At 35.8% G+C, this 26,395-nt stretch overlaps 1 long non-coding RNA gene across 3 annotated transcripts in view; it reads left to right on the forward strand.

Annotated features, from left to right (window-relative positions):
* Positions 1 to 26,395, forward strand: part of LOC145297536 (uncharacterized) — a 176,097-nt gene that overhangs the window by 25,253 nt on the left and 124,449 nt on the right. For 2 of the 3 annotated variants that reach the window (XR_013870260.1, XR_013870261.1), the window contains exon 2: positions 19,366 to 19,471. The exons of the other annotated variant lie outside the window; for it this stretch is intronic. This is a non-coding gene — a long non-coding RNA (uncharacterized LOC145297536). The remainder of the gene's footprint in view (positions 1 to 19,365; positions 19,472 to 26,395) is intronic. 3 annotated transcript variants of the gene reach the window in all.

Here is a 26,395-nt window from a genome sequence, read left to right on the forward strand (position 1 = left end):
GTGATATTTTTAAATAGCAGCTGGATTATGTATGCATATATGTCACTAATAATAACTTTAAATAAAGTTATAGTGTATATGTGGATGACTATAATGCTCCCTATCATGGGTTGAGCATATTGGGAAGTGATATATAAATTACCATTAGCATATTAAGCGATGCTCTTTGTGTAAACAAATTGAGCTTAGGTATTTGGACAATGTCAAAACATTGTTAATTCACTGCCCGCATAGCAGCAGCCAAATAGCACAATGGTTAGAAGCTCTGTCATTTGGGTGGTCGGGTTTTGGTCCTAGCTTGAGGTAGTTGCTTGTCTAGCCGCACTGATGAGCTGTGAAACAGTGAAACAGTACTGTATGTGGATGACATATATATATATATATATATATATATATATATATATAATGTAATGCTATCACTTACACTTAGTGCATAATAACTAAAAACTAATCCATAAGTCTCACAATATTAGAATAAACCCTGAATTCATATACGCCTATATGTACCGTATATGCACAAAATGCACACTATGCATATCTAAAAACTAGAGGGGATGAGTAAAAACGGATTTCAAATTTGAATTCAGCACCCCCATATTAGGTAAAAACGGGTATTTTTGTGCTTGCTTCAATTTCTTTGTAAACCAGTGTTATTATTTTAAAAAAAAAAGAGAGTCTAATCTAATAATAATGTCTAATAATAATGTCTACCAAACTTTACACTATTAATACAATATGAATGTACGGATCAAATGTTGTTAAATATTCTGACTGTTTCCAAAAGTGTCCCATAATTCCTGTTTTATCCTTATATATGAATTCATTTCATCTTATGTTAAAATGTTGTACACTATTATTGTTCATAATCTCATTTGGCAATTTGTTACAAAATTATATTAACAAAAAAATAGGAGAGGGGAAGCGATAGCTACTTAAGAAAACATAAAACAATGAAAATAGAAGAAACGTGGTCTTTATCAGTGACTGTTTTTTTATTTTTAAGACCAGGTTACGTTCTTTAGGATTTTGAAAAAAAAAAAACTTCATTTTTTTTTATCCTCCTTCTCAACATCGCCTTACTTACATTTTTTGCATTGCAATAGTCTCCTCTGTTGTGGACCAGGATATAAATACCCTAAACTCGCTACAAGAAAAAATAATGAAACGAATTGAATGAAAGAAACGAAGAACTCAAATGCTGGAATAAAATAAACATGTCGTTTATTTTCTGTTGAGAAATGAAAGTCTTGGGTGTACACGTGTTCATTCAGCCGTTGACGACTACGCACGTGGAAGGAAAGGGGAATGCAATAGAGAAACGCGAAGTGGCAAGCCGGCCTGTAGAAAGAGAGGGTTAAGCTCAGTAGAGAGTCGCACACATGTCTGTTTTGATGGACCAAAGCCGAAGGGGAGATAGAATGAGAAAGTCAATCCAGGTTATGGAGATAGAAAGCGTATAATGTGTACGTACTGTTTGTTGGCTTTTTGTCCCACATAGTAGCAAGTGGTGTGAGGTGTGCGCGTGCATGCCGAAAATGCATGCTGTCGGTCTGTAGACCGTCCAGCTAAGAAGCTGGTCTGAAAAGGGAGCAGCTGTTTATTGTTCTTGCTTTTATAGGTGTTTCCGCTGGTCTTTTGCGCATGTGTGGATTTCCTTTGAAAGGGGAAGTGACGTTGTCCATGCGTGCGTGTATGTGCGTACATGTGAATACATGTGTGTACGTTAGCGTGTGTGTATATACACATGAATATGAATGTATGTACGTGAACGTGAATATATGTACGTATGTACGTGTGTGGACGTGGGCGCGTATGTTTGTGTGCACGTATGTATATGACAAGTGATATAGCTTGAAATTTTTTGTGTGTGTGGTTGTTTAAAACAAAATGTCAAAAACGGAGTGTGTTCGTAAAAAAAAAAGTATTTACTTACGCATGGAAAAGCGTTTACTCTTTTTTTTTTAGGCTGGCATTGTTTGTTTGGTTTTATTTGTTGTTGCTTGGACCGTGAAGTGAATTGTTTGTTTGGAAGGAAAATTTTTGTTTCGTTATTGACGTCTTGTGTCAAGTTGATGGTATCTTTGCAAGTGAGTCTACGGTAATATGTGCCTTGTTTGGACGGGCGCTAGTTGTGCATTCGTTCTTGTTGAACGAGGTATGATTGCCGGCTATCAACGAAACTTCCAAGTTGTGAGTTTATCAGTGTGCGTGGTGCACCTCAACTTGTATTGTTGATTCAACTTCTTCCTACGTACGTGTTGATAGGGATGTCCTGTAATTGCTTCTTTGTTGTTGCGTCTGATGTGCAGGGAGGGAATTTGTGATTTTGCTCCCCACGTTTGTTGCAGGGTAATGTCAGGAAACCGTGAAAAATGTTTGTCGAGCTCGAATTTTTAAAAAATTCGGTATGAAATCGACAGCTCCGTGTTTGTTTTCTACCGAGTCTGCGAGGGGGTTCGTCATTGTTGTTTGTAGTAGTTATTCCTGTCGGTAGTGGTTCACTTGTTTTTTTTTGTTGAAAAGTTCGTTTTTTTCTTTATCAAATAAAACGCGCGTCTCGCTCAAAACAATAAAAAAAAATAAAAAAAATAGGGTCGCCATGCTTGTTCGTTTCGCGTCAGTCGGGCGCCAGTTTGTTGTGGTGGTGAAAATTAGGACTAATGAATTGAATTGAGAAAGAGACGAAGTACGTGTTAAATTGAATTAAACGAACTAGGATTTATTTCGTGAAGAAACAAGTGAGAGAAAATGGTACAACACGTGTTTAGTTTGGTGTGCATCTCTCGCTGTTAACTGGTGAGAAGGAAGGTGTATAGTTTGGCGTGCGTCTCTCGTTGTTAGCTGGTGAGAGGGAAAGTTTATTGTTGTAGAGAGAGAGAGAGAGAGAGAGAGAGAGAGAGAGAGAGAGAGAGAGAGAGAGAGAGAGTCTGTGCGTGCATGAGTGTTTCATTCAAACTCATCCATTTCATTTCATTTTAAATAAAGGGGTCACCATTTCATGTTGTGTGTGGTAAGAAAAGGAAATGGAGTAGAGTAACAAAAAATGGAATGCTGGAATAAAATAAACAGCTGGTCTTTTGCGCATGTGTGGATTTCCTTTGAAAGGGGAAGTGACGTTGTCCATGCGTGCGTGTATGTGCGTACATGTGAGTACATGTGTGTACGTTAGCGTGTGTGTATATACACGTGAATATGAGTGTATGTACGCGAACGTGAATATATGTACGTGTGTGGACGTGGGCGCATATGTTTGTGTGCGCGTATGTATATGACAAGTAATATAGCTTGAAATGTGAACGCGTGTTTTTGTGTGAGACTAGAAAAGGCTCGCGCACCTTTGACCCCCCCCTCTTTCTCTCTCTCTCTCTCTCTCTCTCTCTATATATATATATATATATATATATATATAGAGAGAGAGAGAGAGAGAGAGAGATTTGATAAAACTGGTAATTAGTAAAACCTGAAGAGAGTGTTCAATACTATTGCAGAGCAAATATGTGTTTCATTTTTTTATTACCGTTTTATCTGTTTGGTTACATATGTTTCGGATGTTGGACCATGTTTACGATCCAACAGCCTCAATCAAATCAAACAGATCAAACAGGTAAAACGGTAATAAAAAAATAAAACACACACACACACACACACACACACACACACACACACATATATATATATATATATATATATATATATATATATATATATATTAGTGTTGGGATGATTAATCGAAATCAGAATTGGGAATCAAAAAAAATCGGACCTTTTTGGGAGTATCGGAATCAGTATTAGAATTGGAAATATTTGCGCCAATTTTCTGACGCCAAAAACGATTCTTTCAATTGTCTTTCTTTTTGTCTTTAAAACTTAATTTTCCATTACTGGTACTAATGATAAAATAATAATTATGTATTTTGAACTACCAGTAAAACTAACATCTAGAGCTCCCCTTACCCACAAGTGTATTTTTACATTTCCGAAAAGTATATGCACACATTACAAGGATATTTGCAGTCATCCCCCCCCCCTCAAAAAAAAAAAAAAATTTATAGCTAAATATTAAAATATTTTAAAAGAATCCGAATCAGAATCGGTAATTGTATCAGAATTGTAAATTTTAAGCAGAATCAAAAATTGTATCGGAATTGGAAAAAATCCCGGCTTTGCTCGAGCCCTATGTTCTGTTCATAACTTTATGTGCACATGTATATATATATATATATATATATATATATATATATTAAAAAGCTTGACTCATGTCCAGGTAACCTACATTTAAAATTTCAAGTGTTTCGACCCAAAATTGGTGAAGGAGTTTGGTAGAGTCTGCAAAGGTCAACTCTTTCAACTGACCTCTTGGCAGCCAAATTTGTGCCCCAAAACTGATTAAAAAGCTTACTGCATGTCTGAATACTCTTTATGTAAAATTTCAAATGTTTAGACCTAAAATTGGCTGAATAGTTTGCTAGAGACCATAAAGGTCAAATCTTTAGAACTTTGACCCTTTGGCAACCAAATTTTCGGCCAAAAACCGATTAAAAAGCTTGCCCTATGTCGTAATACACTTTATATAAAATTTCAAATGTTTAGACCAAAAATTGGCTGGGTAATTTGACAAAGACCGCACAGGTCAATTTTTTTTTTAACTTTGACGCCGAATTTTGACCCCTTAACATTAATTGTTTTGGGCTCAAATCAAATTACAAAGTTTGATCCATGTCCAAGTAACCTACATCTAAAATTTCAAGTGTTTATATCCAAAATTTGGCAGAGGAGTTTAGTAGAGTTTTCAAAGGTCAACATTGATCCCTTGACAGCCAAATTTCTGGCCAAAAACCGATTAAAAAGGTTTTCCCAAATCTCAATATCCTTTATGCCAAATCTCGAATCTGTAGACTGAAAACACGTATATAATATATTTGTTGGGCTACGGGAAGTAGTCATTAACTTGTAAGAGTGTGCGTCGGCGTCCACTAATTTGTACTCGGGATCTATCAATTTTTAAGACCGAGATTGCAGGTGCAGGAATCTCTAGAAGTCGAAAGTAGTAGAGTGTCCGCAGGACTGCTAAATGTAAATTTATCGAGATCTCTGATTAACAGGTTTTCACCAAATCACATCTGCACATACATAAAATAAAAATATGAATAACTTCAGAAAATAACGAAACTTGACAAAGAACTCGAGATCATTGCATTGATATGAAATAACATTTATTTACGTGTTAGAGAAATATTAATTCAAATCGTTCCAACGTTAGTGTTTTCTTGTAACGAGTGTTCATTATGCAAACTTTGCTAAACGAGGATCTCGTGAAAATGGCATGAAGTTTAAGATTACTGATTTTTGTGGACAGAGTGTCACCCATGGTTTGGACGTGGTTATTTTCTGAGGGGAAAAACAGTCTTATACCATGTGAGCGTAATATATATATATATATATATGTGTGTGTGTGTGTGTGTTCATAGCATAAGAAAACAGTAGTTCGAAATATTATTTGTTTAGGAAGAATTTCTTCTCGTTCAATATGGTAACTTTCCATGATGAAAATTGGGATACATATTTCATAGCATTCTCAGCGAAGCTGTTTTACATCTGAATAGACGGAGTCCAGCATATGTGTTGAACATAGGCAGTGGAGATGGTTGCTAGTAGAGCTGCATCCTGGATTGTTTGAATTAAGGTGCATGATGTGCACAAAGTCATGTTGGGTGATTTAACATTTGGCAAGGACGGAATTTCTTAGACATGTGTCGGGCTGGAGAAATCTGAAGCGAAACTGATTTGATTTTTTGCAGGCGAATCCTTATATAGAGCTGTTCTGGAATATTCCAGTCTATTTGCCGCATCACTGGACGTGGTAGCAGTCACTATATATTGTTATAACTCTGGTTGAAGGGTCATAAGAAAAACAGAACACGGGAAGAGTAGAAAAATGTATGAACATACAAAAGTGTGAGTTGTTTGTCTCGCCAATGAACAAGCTCTATTGCTTCTCCAGATCTAGACTCTGCCTAGTCTTCCAGTATTTATTCTATATGGGTCAGTTCATTTGTAGGTAACGCAGGTAATTCCACCACAACATATATACAAGTTGCTTTAAATAAGTTTCCAGACTTTTTTTGTACAGCCATTTAAAATTGTTGTAGACTCTTGAAAATTCAGTATGTTATTTCTGTACATTTTATGTGATGACTGACTAATTTTTATGATTTCAGGTTCAAATGAATAGCTACAGCAGGAATTGAAATACACCCTACTAAAGCCTGATTGTCACAGCTGGTGAATTTCAAAAATGCAATCTGGACGTGAGGACACTTTAGAATAATGATATGCAATAAAAATTCTATTTTAAACTCGGAAAAAATGCTACAGAAACGTATGGAATACTTCGGACTGCTTTTAGACCATCTTGCATGAATCAAGCATCAGTTTTTGAGTGGCATAAGAGATTCAAGGAAGGCAGAGAATCTGTGAGGGATGATGGGAAGTGTGGGAGGAGTAAGAAGTCAGAACACCAAAGTTGATTGACCAAATAAAAAATTTTATGGACAAGGACCGTCGCATGTCTATAGAGACAATAAGTGCACAGTTTGATATCAGTGTGGGAACTGTACACACAATTATTTGTGAGGAACTGAAGATGCGGAAGATTTGCGCAAATGCACCAGTCTAACCCTAACTCTAACCCCATCCTTGTAACAGACTATTTGACTAAGATGGGTAGCAAGACAGATCCTCACCCTCCCTATAGTTCATACCTTGCTCCCTGTTGCTTTTGGTTATTCTCTAAGCTCAAGGAAAGCCTTTGAGGTTGTCATTATGAGACAATTGAGGAAATGTAAAAGACTGTGATGAGTGCCATTGACACACTCACACGGAAGAACTTCCCTGGGGCTTTCCAGAAGTTATTAGAACAGTACAACAAGTGCATTGCAGCTGGAGAAGATTACTTCAAATGGGACTAGAGTTTCATGTATGTACTATCAATAAAAGTTCCCATATGGAAAAAGTCTGCAAACTTATTGAAGGCCCCTTTATATATATATATATATATATATATATATATATATATATGAGGGAGTTAAAGGAAGAGAATAAAATCAATTTTTTTTTTTTTTTTTTTACACAATGATCACCACTTATCAAGGCCCGGAAGCCACTCAGGGATAAGGGTTATTGCAAATACATTACGTTAGTGTGGAGATTTGATGAAGTGTTTACTTAAGGGGGCGGTTCATTAGGAATTTGTTAACATTGGACTTGAACAGATCCAAGTTGTAGTCCGGTGGGAAGCAGGCAGACGGAACAGAGTTCCACAGGCGTGCAGTTCTAAGAAAGAAGCTTTGTTCATGGAATCCACGTTTTGATTTAGGCACAGATAAAGAGTGGGGCAATTCTTTAAGAGGAGACATTGGGATAATACATAATACAATTTCACTCCTACTGTAACTATTGCTAGACGTCGCATCCATTTTATGTTATCTAGCATCTTCTCTACTGTTTTGATGAGAAGCATTAGGCTTCGAAATACTCACCCAACACCCCTAATTGCTTTATACCCTTATTAAATAAATGAATAAATCTATATATATTATTATAAACTATATTATTATATAGTTTATATATACACTAGCGGCCAAAAATCTGGGACAGTTTAGTTTTTTTTCAATTTCTCCAGAACATTTGGGGGCGGGGGGGATTACAACTAAACTTACACACATTAACATATCTATATATATCTGTGTACACTGTATCAATCACACTTGATTATAAAGGATAGAAAAAAAGTTATGAGCTTTTCAATTTTTTTGTTTTAATTAAAGTGGCCAAAACCGTGGGACAAAGCAAAGAAAATAATTTATTGTGTTTAGTCAGTTTTTCCACTTTTCTAAGTACGAAAATGACGAATAAGTCGATTATGTTACTTTGTAGTCATTGCAGCCGGTTCCATCATCATCATTATGACTTGAAGCTGTCGAAAAGTGCTGTTGGGAGAGCTATAAAGGATTTCAAGAATATTGGGAAAATTCTACCATCGAAGAAAAATGGCAAACCTCGGAGAACTTCTCCTAGACAAGATCGATTGATTAAGAAGATGGCACTGAACGATAGGTTTCAGACAGTTGTCAGCATTTCTCGTGAACTACATGCCTATCATGACATCAAAGCATCTCGTAAACAGTATCAAGATGCCTGAATAAAGTTGGTCTGTTTACGAAATCACCATCTAAGAAACCGTTGATAAACAAAAACAAAAAACTCAGATTAAGCTTTGTTCAAGAGCATGTGTTGTGGACAGGTGATCAGTGACGAAATGTATTTTTTCTGATGAAAGTAAGTTTAATGTATATGGAATCTGATGGGAAGAAATTGATAAGGACGTTTGCTGGCAAAAGATTTAATAAAAAATGCACAAAGAAAACAGTTAAGCTTGGTGGGGGTAGTGTAATGGTATTTGGAATGATTTCTTGAAAAGGAACGACTGATCTCGTCCATCTAAACACCAGAGTTAATAGAACAATATACAAGAACTTGTTGAGAGATCATGTCATCACAATATTTCGAAATTCTGAGTGTGAAAACCCCATTTTCATGCAGGATAACACCCCCTGCCACAAGACTAAGCATGTAATGGAATTTTTGAACAAGCAAAATGTGGATGTTTTGGATTGGCCTCCTCAAAGTCCGGACCTAAACCCCATTGAAAACCTATGGTCTACTTTGGGGAATCGTGTAAGTGCAAGAAACCCTTGTAGCAGACACAAATGGACCCCTTTTCTTCTCGCGCATTCGCTTCCTCTGAGTGAGTGATGAGGCGCTAGACTGTCCAATCTGAGGACTTGCGCACGAATACAAATTGACCCCTAGGGACCAGACAGCTTCCGGTCCCAGAAGAAAACTCTCTCTTACGCTACCAGCCTTCGTCGGTGCTAGACGCCTGTTCTCTTCGCTGCTCCTACTAAAGGTATTGACGACAGCCGCGGGTTGTAACTACCTCGTAAGGCAGTGGAGACCCGACTCTACTTTCTTCCTTCAGTACGCTTTGCAAATAAACCTTTCCCTTGTTAAGTTGAAGAAGTTGTTTGTCATTGTTCATAGAATTGTGTTATTTTATTTTATTAGGGAAATTCCCTAAACCCTAATGTCCACCAATTTTGGTATTTAGTTGTTTCAATGTTATATTTTTAAATTTATTTTCTTTGTTCCACGGTTTTGGTCATTTTAATTAAAAAAAAAAAAATTGAAATGCTCATAACTTTTTTCTATCCTTTATAATGAAGTGTAATTAATACAGTGTAGCAACATAAGAGATATGTTAAATGTGTGTGAGTTTAGTTGTAACCCCCCACCCCCACCCGAATGTTCTGGAGAAATTGAAAAAAAAACAAACTGTTCCAGATTTTTGTCCGCTAGTGTGTGTGTATATATATATATATATATATATATATATATATATATATATATATATATATATATATATATATATATATATATATTGCATGCAATGCTTCATATCAAATCATGTTAAATGCTTTATCCGTCTGAAACACCACATAATTCCTTTTTCTACCATTATTTCTGAATTCATATGATTACATCTTAAAATATTCAATGCTATTATTCTTATTGATCTCATGTGGCAACTTATTCCAAAAACGTATTACTCTATTAATTAAAAAAAAAAACATTCAATTGGTTAATAGGTTTTTGAAATGTGTCTTCTTAGTAAATTCCCAGATTAAAGTGGAATATTTTTTATCTACTCAGCTTAGTTCTTCCTATTTACAATTCCTCCCTATGGGACAGAGTTCTTGGACTCAACTAAATACTTGAATCTATTCCTTTAGCCATTTTGCTCTTGTTATTCTTGTTAGGAAAGTGTGTGACCGTGTTGTGATAGTGAATGAACATAGGAAGACATTTATACCTTGGAAATATGTTGGTTTTTATTAATTTCAAGAATCCTTTTTTATGAAAGAGAGAGAGAGAGAGAGAGAGAGAGAGAGAGAGAGAGAGAGGGGGGGGGGAGGGCGGAGACAAAGAGAGAAAGGTGGAGAAAAGAGAAAGAGAGAAAATCAAAGACAGAAAAAGAGAGAAAAAGGGAACGAAAGAGAGAGAGAGAGAGAGAGAGAGAGAGAGAGAGAGAGGGAGAGAGGGAGAGAGAGAGAGAGAGAGAGGGAAAGAAAGAGAACAAATCCTTGTAGGAATTATTATTAAACTGAGCTAACTTTCAGGAGAAATGGAGAATGGAGAATATGTTATTCTGGCCATCCATAACTATAAAACTCTGCTTCGCATAAATTGATATGTTAGTATATATGTATGAGGGTATCCATTTATTCATTTTTTTTTTGTATGTGTCTAGTGTTTATATTTGATTCTTTTGTACGATTGTTTTCAAAATGGCCAAATTGTCTGAAATGACTGCTCATATCTAAATACGAAGTTCGAGTTATTGATTATAAGATCAAATTTATTGGAGCCTTCAAGGGAAAACAAAACTGAACAGCCTGTCCGAACATGTTTGCTAGTTCATCGTTCATTTGTTTACATTGCTGACGATCGCGTCATCTTGTCAGATATTTTCAACCGTTTCTTAATGCCACGCCACCCTAGACTTTATGCTTTAAGAACAGACTCCACATTAAATCCTTTCCGTTCAAAACTCTTATCGATCAGTAACGGATTCGTGATTATCAAACAATATTAGCATATTATGTTTCTGATTTTTTTTTTTAGATGAGGACAGATAATTCGTATTATTTGGATCATTTGGACTACTATTCTCATCATGAGTGTTATTCTCACAATATTTCAGCCAATCTAAAATAATATAGAATTTAATAATGGAAATCATCTATAATATGACTCTCACCTGTGTGTGTAAATGTATGTATGTATGTATGTATGTATGTATGTATTTAAGTAATTATTAGGAGAGAAATGTTGTGCATTTCTCTCCTAATAATTACTTAAATAAACACAAGGCCAAACGACATTGCTTTTAACAAAACACTAATAAAGGGTTTATTTAAAAAAAGGCGAGATTGTATCTCAAACTGGAGAGAAAGAAAGAAAGTGTAGTGTAAATGTCTGTTTGAAGGAGTCGTCTGCCATCAGACTGCAGTCGTCAACAAGTAGCAGTGGGAGGGGTGGGTGAGAGAGGTTTGTATAGGTCGCTTGCTGACGTCTCTCTGGCGATCGCAGCTGAGATCCCAACGGGCTAAAAATAGTCCTGAAGGGGACAGCTCAAATCAATGCGCCCTGCCAACCGATTGGTCAGTGTGGCCAAATCACTTTGGCACCGGGCATTGATCTGCTTATAGTAAATAGTTTGTTAACTGCTACATATGTATGTATGCATGTATGTATGTCTACCTAAAACATTTGACATAGGCAACGGCTTTTCATGTGATTGGTATCGTTTTGAAGCTTCACCCTTCGGACGACAAATATGGAAAATTGGCTAAAAACATTAATTCCTTCACCCTCAACTAGGCACTTTTCTACAGGGAGAGGTCGATTTTTTCCCCGATATTTTCGAAAGCCATCCCCTCTTTTCGATTGACTAGCCTTAATTTAAACCTTCGCCACTTCCAGTTTGGCAATGGATGCAATGGCAAAAATGTCACGTTTTTTCATGTTCTTTTCTTCCTTTGCGGTACGGGTTCGAGCATGCCTGCCTACTACCACTTTTTTTTTTTTTTTTTGCTCAACACACACCTCCAAACACCCGGGCAATGTTATGCGTCCAGGCTAGTTACTTATAAATAATGCATAAGATCACCATTAATATATATATAATAGATATAATAGATAATCTAACTAGCGTTGCCAGGAAATTTTTACTTTTGTTTTTAACCTCCCACTTCTTTAAAGCGCTTTGCTACGATGTCATATATGGCGTCATCATATATGATGTGATCTGCTATGACGTCATATATGGTGAATACTGCTAACAGTGTTCAGCATCAAGATCAACAAGGGTTTTATCACTCAATGAGAAACTCCTTCCTGGACTTGAGCCATCTAACTCTGTCCTGAGCTATTTGCTGCCATGTGGGACCCATGTGCTGTATCAGGTCGTCCTTCCATCTCGTTATTGGTCTTCCTTTTGGCCTCTTATGTTCACAACACAAACAGTATTATGGGGGATTTAAAGGAAGAGAATAAGATCAATTCTTTAAGCGGAGACTTATTGGGATAATGCAAAGCTCAACAAATTGTATTGGCGCATGTATAGAAATCAATAAAGAAAGAAAATGACGGTATAAAACTATATAGTAGTATATATAGATTTATTCATTTATTCAATAAGGGTATACATCAATTAAGGTGTAGGGTCTTTATATTACGGTATTTCGAAGCCTGATGCTTCTCGTCAGAAGAGGAGAGAAGATGCTAGGTAACATAATAGGGATGCAACGTCAAGTAATAGTTACATTAGGAGCAAAATAAAATATTGAAGCTGCTTGAGGGGCTACATTGATCTCTGAGATATAGGAGGAGTATAGTTTTTATTGTATAATGCAGGTAAGTATATGCCATACTGGTCTTTATATACGTGGACAAAAAGTGTGATTAGACTCTCTGGGAGAATATAGGGTACATTGATTGAAGGAAGATGCTTGTTTAATCATATGTATTAAAGGGGTATAGCTATGGAAAGGGTTTACATGAAATATGGGGTTTGTGCTATGCAGGTATATTTTAGAGGGGTATCTGAAATTATAAGAGTGTTTAAGGGAAATATAAGTTATTAGGAATAAAATTAAGATAATAAATGTGAGGGGATAAATTACAAAGGATACAATATAGGAAGATTTTAGTTGAATAAGATAGAGGATAAACAAATGGTAGAATAAGGGGAGAAAGATACAAAGGAGTATGGGATGAAAGGATATAAAAATATAAGGATTATATAGTGAGAATAGATAATATAAGTTATAAGAAATACAAGGTTATTAAATATAGGAGAATAAAAATAGGGGAGTGAAATGGATATGCAAAATGGATATAAGAAATAAGTGCAAAAATATAAAGATCTAAATAGCACCAAGAAAAAAATAAAATAAAATGAAAATATGACAACTGGGCAAATATGCAGTAGGATAAAGTTCTTGAAGGCAAGGGTGGAGATGTTTTGCAACGTTTATTTTTTGGTCCTTGTTGAGTACAAATTAGTATCGAAATATTTTGTAAAAAAAAAAACAAATAAATAAATGTGAGAACTACAGTGTCAGTCCATATTTAGATGCTGATGCAAAGAAACATGTTGCTGTTGGTCGTGGAGAATTTGCAATTTTTTTAGGTTATTAGAGCTAGGATAAAAACATAATTAATAGACATTATCTCATTTTTTCGGGAGAAGAGAGTTTGGAACTGCAATTAATTTCAGAATGTCGTTGGAACAAAAAAAAATGACATTTGTGATTTGGGAAATCATTGATGAAGATCGGGAAGAGAGTTTGGCCCAGGATGAAACTCTGAGGAATGCCAGTATTGATACTATGAGCTTCTGACTGTTGCCCATCGACGACTGTTCTTATAAGCTTATCAGGAAGAAATAATTTAATAACTAAAACAACATTCCCAGTTATTCCATAACTGGCAATCTTGTGAAATAGACCTTTATGTCATACTCAACAAAAACTTTTGATATGTCACGAGCTATTGCTCTAGAAACAATGTCCTCAAAAATTTCACTACTCCTATGTGATATTACAGCTAGCACATCAGCTGTAGATCTCACAGAATGGAAACCATATTAGATGTCACTGAGCAGGTTAATTATACTGAGGTGGTTGACCACTTCTCTATTCATCATAGATTCCAGCAACTTACTCATGACACTCAAGAGACTGATTGGTCTGTACTGAGTGGGAGATGACCAAACTTCGAAAATTTTAAATACGGGGCAAGTTGATGAAGTTTTCCAGGCTGTTGGGAAGCATTTCTCCTTAAGACAACGTTTAAAGAACTTTGTAAGTATGCGAGTTAGTTCTGGTTGAAGCTTTCTGAGCACTATAATTGAAATGCCATCAGGGCCAGTTGCTTTACTGGAATCAAGATTTTTGATTAGCTTGGCAACATCACACACAGATATTTGAATGTCGCAGAACCAAAGAATGTACTTTCAGTCGCAGGAGGAAATATGGGGAGTGGGCCCTGGTCGCAAAGGGTAGAATTTGCTGCAAAGTTCTTGGCAAAGAGTTTTGCATTGTCAGATACTGACGAAATTACCTCAGGTCCATTGATGATAGTTGGGATAGAGGACCTGCCCCTGTTCAGGACCGTGTTTGTTATTCACCAAAATTAGTGGAAACCAAGTCATGCTCAGTTACTTTAACTTGATGTACTGAGCTTACAAATCTCTTGCATTCTTTATTACTTTTTTACAATGGTTGCTAGCAGTTTTAAAGGTGGCTTTAGTTTCATAACATTTATTTCGTTGAAACCAATAGAAATAGTGGTTTCTGTTTGCAATAGCAGCATCACATTCTGAAGTGAACCACAATTGGTTGTTAGGCTTTTGCTGGAATTTCCTGTAGAATATGAAGCGGTCTATACCAACAATAACACTTCCATCAGGTCTGATACTATAGAGGGCACATGGAATGATATAAATGTTTGGAAGTTATCCCAATCAGCCATAGAGTATTGATATACAGTACAATGGCGACGTACATCTGAGGATTTATTACACTTTGTTTTTGTTGTAACGAAACTAACCTATATTACCTATTAATAGGCTATTCTGATCGAAACTAACCTATATTACCTATTAATAGGCTATTCTGATCGAAACAAATACCAGAAGACTAAAATGTAAGGTGTCAGTCGATATCCTGTAGACCAACCTAGGTCGTTCGTCAGCTACGACGAAAACTCCACTTTTGTTCTTGCGCCATTAAAGAAGTGTATCAGCGAACATTTTTTACCAAAAAAAAAAAAAAAAAAGTGAATATGGTTTTCAGCCTTTTTCGTCACAGTCAACATTTTTTTTCTGCTTTATGGGAAAAGACATTTGCTTTGAAAAAATATTGAATATTTCTGTTGACATAGATATTTTTTGGAAGAAATATTCTTTTCAAGGAATTTAAAACTGTATGTTCAGTGTTCGTCTGCATAATTATTAATCGAAACGAAATACTGTTCCCTTTTCCTTCGGTTGTTCTACAAATACTAAAAACTGAATCCTTGTTTTATCGTTATTTCAATGGCAGGTGCTCGTCTGAACTCCAATCTCTGGTCCCCCCTCGCCAATCTTTCACGAAAAACACCCGTCTAGCTGAATCCACTGTCAAAAGTTTCCCCTACTCTTTATCTGTGCCTAAATCAAAACGTGGATTCCATGAACAAAGCTTCTTTCTTAGAACTGCACGCCTGTGGAACTCTGTTCCGTCTGCCTGCTTCCCACCGGACTACAACTTGGATGTCTTCAAGTCCAACGTTAACAAATTCCTAATGAACCGCCCCCTTAAGTAAACACTTCATCAAATCTCCACACTAACGTAATGTGTGGCACTATTTCTTTGTGCCACTGTTTCTAACACACTCTGCAGCATGGACGGGTGGTAAATTGTCCATGAGCGTAGAGATACAAAGAAACCCCTTCCCATAATTCCCTTGCTATCTTTCTGTCTCTTTCCTTCACGACCACCATGATGTGAGGACGCATATTTTGTCTCTCCGTAAATGAGGGGGGGACCCCCTCCCTCAACACTAGTTAGGGTAGTTAGTTTCGAAAAGCCTATCATCCAGTTTTAATTGTAGAAACAATTAATTGTAAATTGTTTTTTTTTGTAATATATATTGTATCTCTAATGTAAAATAAAATAGTTAGTTATACCTTATGTATATTACAATTGTGTCGCGTGTCATTTTTCTTGTGTCTGCCATGAATGCCTTCATAAATGTCTGAAGTCGAAAGGCGGCCCCGAGGACAAAGAGATGAAGATTACCACCAGAATGCCACCAGGGTGAAGAGATCATCTTGAGAAAAGAAAGCAGCCACACCCAGATCCAACATCTCAGGTATGATTTTCTTCTTACTACACAGACCCTAATGACTGGCCCATCTTCATATCTTCATGAGACCGCTTTAAGACATTTACTATAACACGTCTGTCGGTCACACCTCGGTGGCCGGCTGATCGTGGTATAAATGTACTTGCAATAACCCTTATCCCTGAGTGGCTTCCGGGCCTTGATAAGTGGTGATCACTGTGTAAAAAAAAAAAAAAAAAATCTGAACACGGTTTTGTTAAATTTTTGTAAATTCAGTATTTTACCCATCATACAAAAATGGACCCCCCTACAAAGTACATTTTAACACTTATTAAAACTGCAAATTGAACAACAACAATTATTTGTTCGTGTGTGCACGAAAAATCTCTACCAAATATATATACCTGAGTATATATACAGGGTTAAAATTTCATACATAGGGTATTTGGACCTGTAGCACGCTCTCAGTTTGGTTTTTAGCCGGCAAAAATTGGTGCTAAGAGGTCAGAATTTAAAATAATTATTCTTATAAAGATGTTTTTGTTAGGACAAGCATAAATGGGGCTTAACAAGCATGACACATAAAGGTGGTGAAAATCAAAGACGTAAATGTCTCAACAGAATTGAAGAAGACATGTGTGTCCAGGGTAAACACATAAAGACATGCATGAATGATATAGAAATAAATATGACTTATTTTTAAAAATATATTTGGGAACACATTATTGTAAAGAAAGACCATGCAAAGATGAAGAATTAATCTGGGAGTCTACGGTAACTAAATGAAGGACGTCTGATTGGAACCATGTCAGAGTTGTAAAAGTCATATAAAAATAAAGAGCTAAGCAGACGATATCTAATCAGCTGGAGAACTAACCAAGAAAAAGACTGAATTCAGTTTCTAAATCCTCCATGCGTGCATGAAATTTAATTTGATTTCCGAAAGGTGTATTCTTGTGCTAGCAAGTAATGATTCAGGGGAGGTAACTTAGATTCATTCCAAGAAAGATAACTTCTGAATATTTTGTTGTGAACTTTTGGAAACTGGAATTGACAATGTGGTCTGAACATTTTATCTTAAATTGTCCATGTCTTCTATATAAATAAAACAGTAGATGTAAGTATGTGTGTTTATCTGTGTGTAAATATTTAACTGCTAAACTCTTAAACTACTGGTCACATAACATTGAAATTAACATGAAATAATAATCATACACTGAAGACAGTTTACAACGAGTAAAATGTTGTTTTTTTTTGAATGAATGAATAACGCGTACAGACATATATCGGCAAGTTCAAATTCAAAATGTTCTTTTCAACTTGTCGACATTTCTATTAGTTTGTCCAATTCGCAAACTAATCATAGCTAAAAATGGTTTAATTTTATAACTTTCTTATCTATCTGTTCGGTTAGCTCAAAATGTAGTGCATACACTGCTGAAGTGCTAAATGACAGAATGCAGCTTGAGCGCTAAATGTTTTGGTTTCAATTCTACCTGATGGCACCCAAACAGGGGCGGACTGGAGCTTTAAAGTGGCTCAGGCATTAACTACAGAACGGCCCCGGCCCATCTCACTAAAATAGGCCTAAAGCAACAACTCGTCTTACAGGTTCTAGGATATATCCTATATATGACAATTTTGTGGATATAACGGACTTTTCATGTGCTATTTCTTAACTTATGCTTAGAAATATAATATGGAAAGGTCTTAAACGTATTGGATGTTATAAACGCGCAGTTTAACAAAGTAGTGAATCTTGTTTCACATAATCAGGAAAGAAAATGTGAATGAAACAATATGCGTTATTCAAAATAAGTGCTTTATTTTCATTGTTACAAGCACATTTTCAGATGGTGTACCTTTTACGAATCTCCCCTCTCGAATTCAGTCAGGCAAACGAACGTCTGTTGGGACGGTAGATATTTAGTGCAATGAATTTTTGGCGGCTGCCGCAAAATGAATAAATAGTTAAATGAATGTAAATATATTGAGTGCAGCTTCCACCTCTCTCTCTTCTTCCTTCATTTGCCTTTAAATATTGCTTTTCATTTTTTATCCACCGGCACACCGGGCATTGCCCAAATGCACCACTGGTCAGACCACTACTGCACCCAAGTCATTTTTTTTTTAAACTTTTGAAACCAGTACTATACATTAGGTACAATATAATATTCAATAGAGAATTGACTTTGTAATAATAAATAAAAAATCTGCATGAATTAAAATATATTTAAGCATATTTTACAACCAGACAACATCGAGCGTACCCCCTGCAAGTCTTTAATAACTTTGTGAACTATGTATCCCATCCATATCCAGTTCTACACATGACTTTAAAGTGAAGTTCCAATTTAGAAGCGGCAATATGCAGGCACAGCGGCGTGGAAAGAAAATGGTTACTGAGTTCTTAGAATGCGTCTAACAAGTCTTGCAAATGATGTTTATGACAATGATTTCATACAGACTGAAGAAAGAACAATATTCCAACTCATCAAGCTGGCTGCAATTTCAAAATAATTCAATGAATTGCCAAGTGTCGGTTATTAGCTAATTATTGGAGGTATTAAACCTGTAATTTATAATGCATATTGGACCGTTATTCACAGTCAATTAATAGTTGGAAAAGGAAAGATGAATTTCTTCATTCAATATGATCCCTCCTTTTTTTTTTTTAAGAAAGCAAACTTTTCTTACAAACAATTATCTTTATAATTTATAAGTGGAGTAAGGATTTCTTTTAGTTTCAGTTTTTACATAAAACTCGAACTCAGTGGCCATTTTCTTCCTAGGTTGCTGTGTCTACACATTACCAATTAATGATATTACCTTTCCGAATTTTTTACATGAGGATTGATAAGAAAGTCAGAGGTTACATCGGCTGAAACATTGTGCAAATAACACTCAAGATGAGAACGGTAGTCCAACTAATCCAAATAATACAAGGGTTAACAAGATTGCTAGTTGGATGATGAGAGGCTTGAAGAATATCTAATATAGATACATGCTGCATTCTTTGTTTTGTTTTTTGTTTTGTTTTTTAAATTTTCTTTCTTTGATGATTGTAACGCTGGGTATGGGACAGCCAAACCAGCTGCTAATATTGCCCTGCTTTTTATTGAAACCAACCGAGAGCTCTTTTTAGTATCCTCGTTGTTCCCTTAAGTGCAATTGTCTGGATCTCTTTTGTACTTGGTTCACCAGGAATATTAGTTAGGTAGGACTTCAGGTTCTTTTTCATAAGCCCTGTGGCACCTATAATAACTGGTATGATTGATATCTCTCTAAGATTCCAGTTTCTTTTCATATCATATATGAGACCTTGATATTTGATCTGTTTCTCCCTTTCAGCTCTGTTCAGACCTCCATCATTAGGAACACTCACTTCAACCAAGGTTGCAACTCTCTCTGACTTATTCCATATAACTATGTCAGGTTTGACAGCAGCATTTTCAAGGTAGGTTGCTGTAGGGATTACATGGTCGTAATGTATGGTATATAAGTCATTTCCAACTGTTCTTTCAGGTTGATGTTCCACGGATTTGCTGCTACATTGGATGTTTAATTTTTTACAGATGGTCCAGTGGATGTACTTACATACTCTATTAATATGTGTTATGGTATGATGGTGATCTGCACTATTTGTGATTATATGAACTCTTCCGGACATTATGTACAGAGGACCCTGTGACGCAGGAAGAGCATTCCTTTTATAACAGCAATTACAGAAAGGTGCCAGACCAATATATACAAAATTGCAGATCTGTTCTCGACAATCAGTTCAACAGAAACATCTATTTTGGTGACTTTTTATGAGTCGGACTGTGGTACTGGAAGTTTTTGGAAGTGTGGAATCATTTCTAAGAAATTATTACTCCTTAATCCACTCTGACCTAGAGTTGCAGTACCTATCAAGGATCCCATTTATAGGTCAAATAAATAAAACAAATCGTTTGCAGACTATTTTCCAAGCATATGCAACACTTTAATCTACAACCCATTCATACACAAATACACATTTACAGCATGGATAAATATTTGAAGATATTTAGAACTTGAAGCATAATTTCTGTTAACAAACTTATTGGAATATGCATTAAATAAATCCAAAAACTTTTTTTTTGTTGGGTCATCATTTATCAAGGCCAAAAGCCACTCTAGTATAACTGTTTATGAGATAGAATGATTGCCAGTTGAGAGATGAAGAACCTTATGAGAAGAGTGGGAGGTGATGGTGGCCAAGTGGTTAACGATATGGACTGACAACCTGTGTGTGCCTAGTTTGAATCCAGCTCGTTCTACAGAAACATTTTCACTTAAGATGTTGGCGACTTTCATGTGGCTCCTCCTGTAAGTATCAAATGTCTTTCAAAAAGGATTCTAACTAGAGAGATGCTGGTGAAACGAATACCAACGGCAGAATTATCTGATTCATGTGAAATAAATAAATGAACGAGAGGATTTAGTTAGGTTTTGTGCATGAGTGCACAAAATCCCTAATAAAAGATTGATTTATAACACAAAATCACAGAATAAGTAATCACCACCTCTTTTTAGAATAAAATAACAAAAGGGTTTGTTTCAAAAGAAGAAGGACTATGTCCGAGGTGAAATAAACAAAAGGAAGAGAATGTTTTTGGATGTTTTCGTGTTGAGAGGCAGAAACTTGAAGCGTCCCCAGGTTGTCCAGTAGAGGTCTTAAGTGAAGTAGCCACAGTCTGTGGGGATTCAGTGGACATAGAGTGAGAGGAGAGAGGTCTGTCTTCTCTGCTGGCTGCTGACTAGTTCCTGACAGGAGTAATTAGTTCCTTAAGGAAAATCCTTATAGGATTACTGTGCCCTATTAGCTGACTGGTCAATGCATGGCCACATAAGTCAACATGGGGGCATTAATCCACAAGAGAAAATAGTTTGTTATGGTGATTGCTACAAGGATTTAAGATGAAATGGAATAACCTATGTTGGACTATTTTATGACAGGAATTTGTTGGCATTAGATTTGAAGATGACAATGTTGTAATCAGCAGGAAAGCAGTATCACGGGAATGTGTTTCACAGACAGGAAGTCCCTGTGAAGAAGCTCGGAAATTTTATTTAATGCTAGGCACACAGAGGACAAATCAAAACCACGCAAACAAAACTTTTTTTTTATCCAGAACAATTGTTCGGTTACCATAACAAACTTTTAATGCCATAATTGGAAACAGCATTCAAGTGGGTAACATCTTATTTGTGCAAGATAAAGCGTTATCATGACATATGAGTTTCTAGATGTTTCATAATGCTCATGCTGTTGTTGATTTCACTCTTTTACTATGGAAATGTATATCGCCACAATATTGCATCACTGTACCTGTTTTACATGTACTTAAATGGAATGTGCTCTGATGAACCCCTTTAATGTAAATACCTCGACTAATCCAATAAACAACAAAATCCCACCCCTTGACTATAGAGATCCCTAGATGCTGGCAAGCCTTCTACTCTAATAGTTTCTTCTGACAAACTGATGAACTTTGGTATTACCTCCCTGTTTCCTGCTTCCCTGACTATATTAATATGTTCAAATTTGTATGCAATATGAACAGACATTCCGCTTCTCAGCTCACTACTTAATGCCCCTGTATACATGCTCCCTAATAGTAGTCCTTTATGCCCAAGTGGCAATATGACTTGTTTGAGATGAATATGAAAAAAAAAAAAAAAAAAAAAGGAAATTTAAATCTTGAATTAATTTTTGCTATTGTTATCAAAAGTATTTAATAATAACTCGAACGGCCAACATCTAAATATAAAATTGATTATCATTATTAAGTGCATAATGCAATAGGTTACATCTGAGTGTTGTTCGCACAGCGTTTCGGCTGATGATTATGTCGATCATGGCCAACAGAACAAGAACATATCATCTCCATGGATTAAATAAAGGGTTCTGTTTGAAATGCTGTGCAGATTCTAGAGTTTGGCAAAAAGATATCAGAGTTCGACGAAATATAACTGAAGAAGGTTATGTCGACTGAAACGTCATGAAAATAACACTCAATATGAGACCAGCAGTCGAAATAATCTAAATAATACGAATGATCGATGTTCATTAAAAAAAAAATCAGAAACAAAAAGAAAAGGAAAGATTTCAAATGTCTTTTAAGTAGTCAGATACGCTGAGAATAATATACAAAGAAATAGAGGAAGAGAAAATGAATAAGAGCAAGAAAAATGTTAAACATTTAAATATAAACTCTAATAAGTAAATGGTAAGTAAACAATGCAACTCGTGTAACTGGCTTGTAATGCATACGGGGAAACGGCCCAACAGTATCTATACTCCTTTAATATGCTACAAGGAATAGTTCATTGTATAAGAAAGGGTTTCACTAATTTTTCTATAACATAAAGCATCCTTTAATAAGCGCTATAGATGTGGTTCACCCCTTGAGCCAAGGGTAAATCATTTTGTCTGGGTGTATTTTCTCTTAGTCGGGTTTCTGTATGAAAAAAGAACAGTGGAAACAACGTTATCACTTCACATATTAGACTTATATAAGGTGCCCCCCCCTAATATGAAGACTGTTGGAGACATTCAAGACCGAGACTTGGTGGACAAGTCATGTCTAAACAAATGTTTATTTATACCAAGTATTGTTGGATTGAAGAAAGGATTGTGAATTTTATTATTAATTTTTTATGGGTGGCATTTTTTTAGGGATGGCAGTGGGAAGAATCATCTATATATTAATACAATAGCGTGCGTGTTATTTTGTGTGTCACGTTAACATCCGAGTGACTGTCTTTTCATTGTTATGGACTTCCATTTCTTGTAATAAATAATTTTACCAAGAATTCTTCATAAGCTTTGGTTTCAGTTTCGATTATAGCTGATGGCACGTAAGTCATCTATTTTTTTTTTAAATAATTTTACCAAGAATTCTTCATAAGTTTTGGTTTTAGTTTCGAATATGGCTGAAGGAACTCAAGTTATATATGCATATATATTTTTTTTTCATAAGTTTTGGTTTCGGTTTCGACTCAAGCTGATGCAGCCAAATCATGGATGTATCTTTTTATTTTTGAAATTGCAACTTTATAATACATCGATAGAACATTAACTCTATCATAATATATACGAAACTTGCAAGAATTAAAATATCATATTTAAGCATACTTTATGACTGGGCTAGACCGGGCGTCCCTGCTAGCTTAGATAAAATTTTTTGCAGTTTTAACAAAAGAGCTACATTGATATTAGAGCATCTAGATTTACACTGTACATCCACAGAATTCCAACATCAATGTTTTACATATGAATGAATCCCCTGTGGAATTTCCACAGGTCCTGCTAGTCTATATATTAATACAATAGTGTTTGTATTATTTTGTGTGTCACACTTACATCTTTTTTTTTCTTCCGAGTGATTGTCGTTTAATTGTTATGATCTTCCATTTCTTGTAATATATAATCTTACTAAGAATTACTTGAGTGCTATCAACTATGATTGAAACCGAAACCAAAACTTATGAAGCATAAGTTTTGGTTTTGATTATAGCTGAAGGAACTCAAGCTATATATATGTATATATATATTTTTTCTTTATAAATTTTAGTTTCGGTTTCGATTCAAGCTGATGCAGCCAAGTCATATGGACATATTTTTTTATGAATTTTTGAAATGACAACTTTATAATATACAACAATCGACAGAAAATTAAGTCTATAATAATATATACAAAATCTGCAAGAATTAAAATATCATATTTAAACATATTTTACGACCGAGCTACGCCGGACGTCCCTGCTAGCTTATATAAATACTTTTGCAGTTTTAACAAAAGAGCTACAATGATATCAGGGCGTCTCCATTTACACTGAACATTCACAGAATGCCAACATCAATATATTACATATGAAAGAGCCCACTGTGAAATTTTCACAGATCCCACTAGTTCCATATTATTGGTGTATATTGAGGCATGAGTACGTCTCATATGACTGGGATGTCTTGGGTAGACGGTGAGCTAAATATATCCTCCTCTTGACTCGACATCAACAAGGGCAAACATCTCAGATGCTGTAAGACACAACACAGTGTTCATAGACAGCTTCCAAACCTAGTGGATGATGTCCTTTTCTCTTCCTTACAACCCTAACCATTCCCACAGAAAAGAACATTGCAAGTCTTTCTTTGCTTTATCCTTATTTTCATGGCAAGCGCTCAATTGAATTTATGCCCCCCCCAAATCATTCGCAACAAACACTCATTTCCCCTACTTTCTATCTGTACCTAAATCTAAAGAATACTTCCATGAACAATGTTTCTTTCCTAGAACAGCCCGCCTGTGGAATACAATACGGTGGGGCTACTTTCCTGCTAACTACAACATGGTCGTCTTCAAGTTCAATATAAACAAGTTCTTCTCGAACCATCCTTTTAAATAATCATATTCTATCCCATTTCCACTATTGCCAATCATTACTGCTATCTTACTGGCCACTTGCCACTTATTAACTTTTATCCTCGGGTGGCCTTGTAAAACAAGTCAATGTCCAAGTAAAACAAGTCAAGTATGCATGGTCCCCTGTGAGTGCACAGTGAATGAGGCATAAAAAAGTTAGCATTTATCCCCCCTCCCTCCCCCCATTTAGCCCTAAAAGTCTCCAGAGAACGTCAAATCCTGGTAAAAATGAACAAACCGTGCACTTTTAGGCCTTAACATATGTAAATTTGAGTTCTGCAGAATGCAAAAAAAAGAAATGATTAAGTCCATCATTTGCTCCCCCCCCCCATTTACCCCTAAAAGTCTCCAAGACCTTAGCATATTTAAATTTGGGTTTAACATCATGCAAAATTACTAAATTATACAGAAAATCTTGGACAAATATGGTAAAATAGTCCAAAAAATGGAGTGTTTTATTAGCCCTAAAAGAACCTCTGGGGCACAACCAAAAGTTATTGTGAAGTATAGACAAACAAAATTATATAGAAATCAGTTAGTTACAACTTTTCAGAAAGTTTTATAAAAATCCAAGGAATCAATTTTTTTTTAATAAACACAAAAGTATCAATTTTAGCCATTTTAATCCTAAAGGCACCCCTAGGGGAGGGGGGGGGCAACTGGAGTTTTCCCGGAAAATCCGTTGTTATTTTTTTACTCATATCGTGTTTAATGTTTGTGCAAAATTTTAAAAAACTCCAAGACGTAGTTATTGAGAAAAGTGTGGACAGACGAACGGATGAACGGACAAGGGTGAATTTACAGGTCCACCTTCCTTTTGTCGGGGGGACCAAAAAAACTAGAGGAAAGTTTAGATACATATGAATGGTGATTTGGTGCCACACTTTATAAAGAACTTATTCTGCCTAATGTTAAAATAAAGATTTGAACTGTGAATTATTCTTTTTGTTTTGAGCAATCCATTGATTAACAGTGAACCATTCATGGAATTGATACTTGCTCACTCATTGCAGCCAGTACCAGAGGAGTATTGATTGTATAATATGAGACCTTTAAGATTTGTCGTGTTGGAATACCTGTCTAATCAGTGCCTAAAATCGATGTTGAACAACTACGGATATGCATGAAAAGCAACTATGCAGAAATTTTTTTATTACATGGTTTCACCAGGATATGTTGCACACGATGCATTAATTCTTGCCATGTTGTAATCACATTGTGACATAATTAGAGATAGCCATGATAACAGAAAGGAAAGAAACAGCAATGTAACACTATGTGTTGTTTCAGAGTAGTAACGAGGGCGTCTAAACGCCTCTATCTAGCAGGATCTCACATTACATTTTTTTCTCAACAAATTCTGATTTGCAACTTTCCTTACTTTGTCCTTTAATCCTTACATTTCATAAACGATATTTCTGACAAAAGAGGAAGAATTGCAGCTTTCTTGGTCAGAATCTATCTGTATAACACTGATCGTTGGCTAGTTTCTGGCCTTGAAGGAGTATTTTCATTTTAGCTCCTTACATCAAGTGGCTTCATGCCTTGTCTGGAGCGATTTCCCTAAAAAAAAAACTATGCGACATATAAAAAAAAAAATAATGAGATTCACAACCCTGACTTGTCCACCAAGTACAGCTTTTCAGTCCTCAATATACAAGAATAACACAGGGTGACCCTCCCGACCAACACAGGGTACCCCCCCCCCCAAAAAAAAACTTTCAGCCCTCAATACAAATCAATAACACAGTGTGACTATCACAACCAACACAGTGTACTCCCTTACCAATAAAAAAAAAACCTTGCGACACATGAAAAAGAAAAAATAAGATTAACAATCCTGACTTGTCCACCAAGTTTCAGCAAGTGTGTTAAGGGATTATTGTGTTCATGCCTGTTTCTTTTTTTACTTTAATTAAAATTATTTTCTT

This window comes from Euprymna scolopes, chromosome 18 (assembly GCF_053919585.1).
Source record: "Euprymna scolopes isolate OS-2025 chromosome 18, ASM5391958v1, whole genome shotgun sequence".
NCBI classification, from domain to species: domain Eukaryota; kingdom Metazoa; phylum Mollusca; class Cephalopoda; order Sepiida; family Sepiolidae; genus Euprymna; species Euprymna scolopes.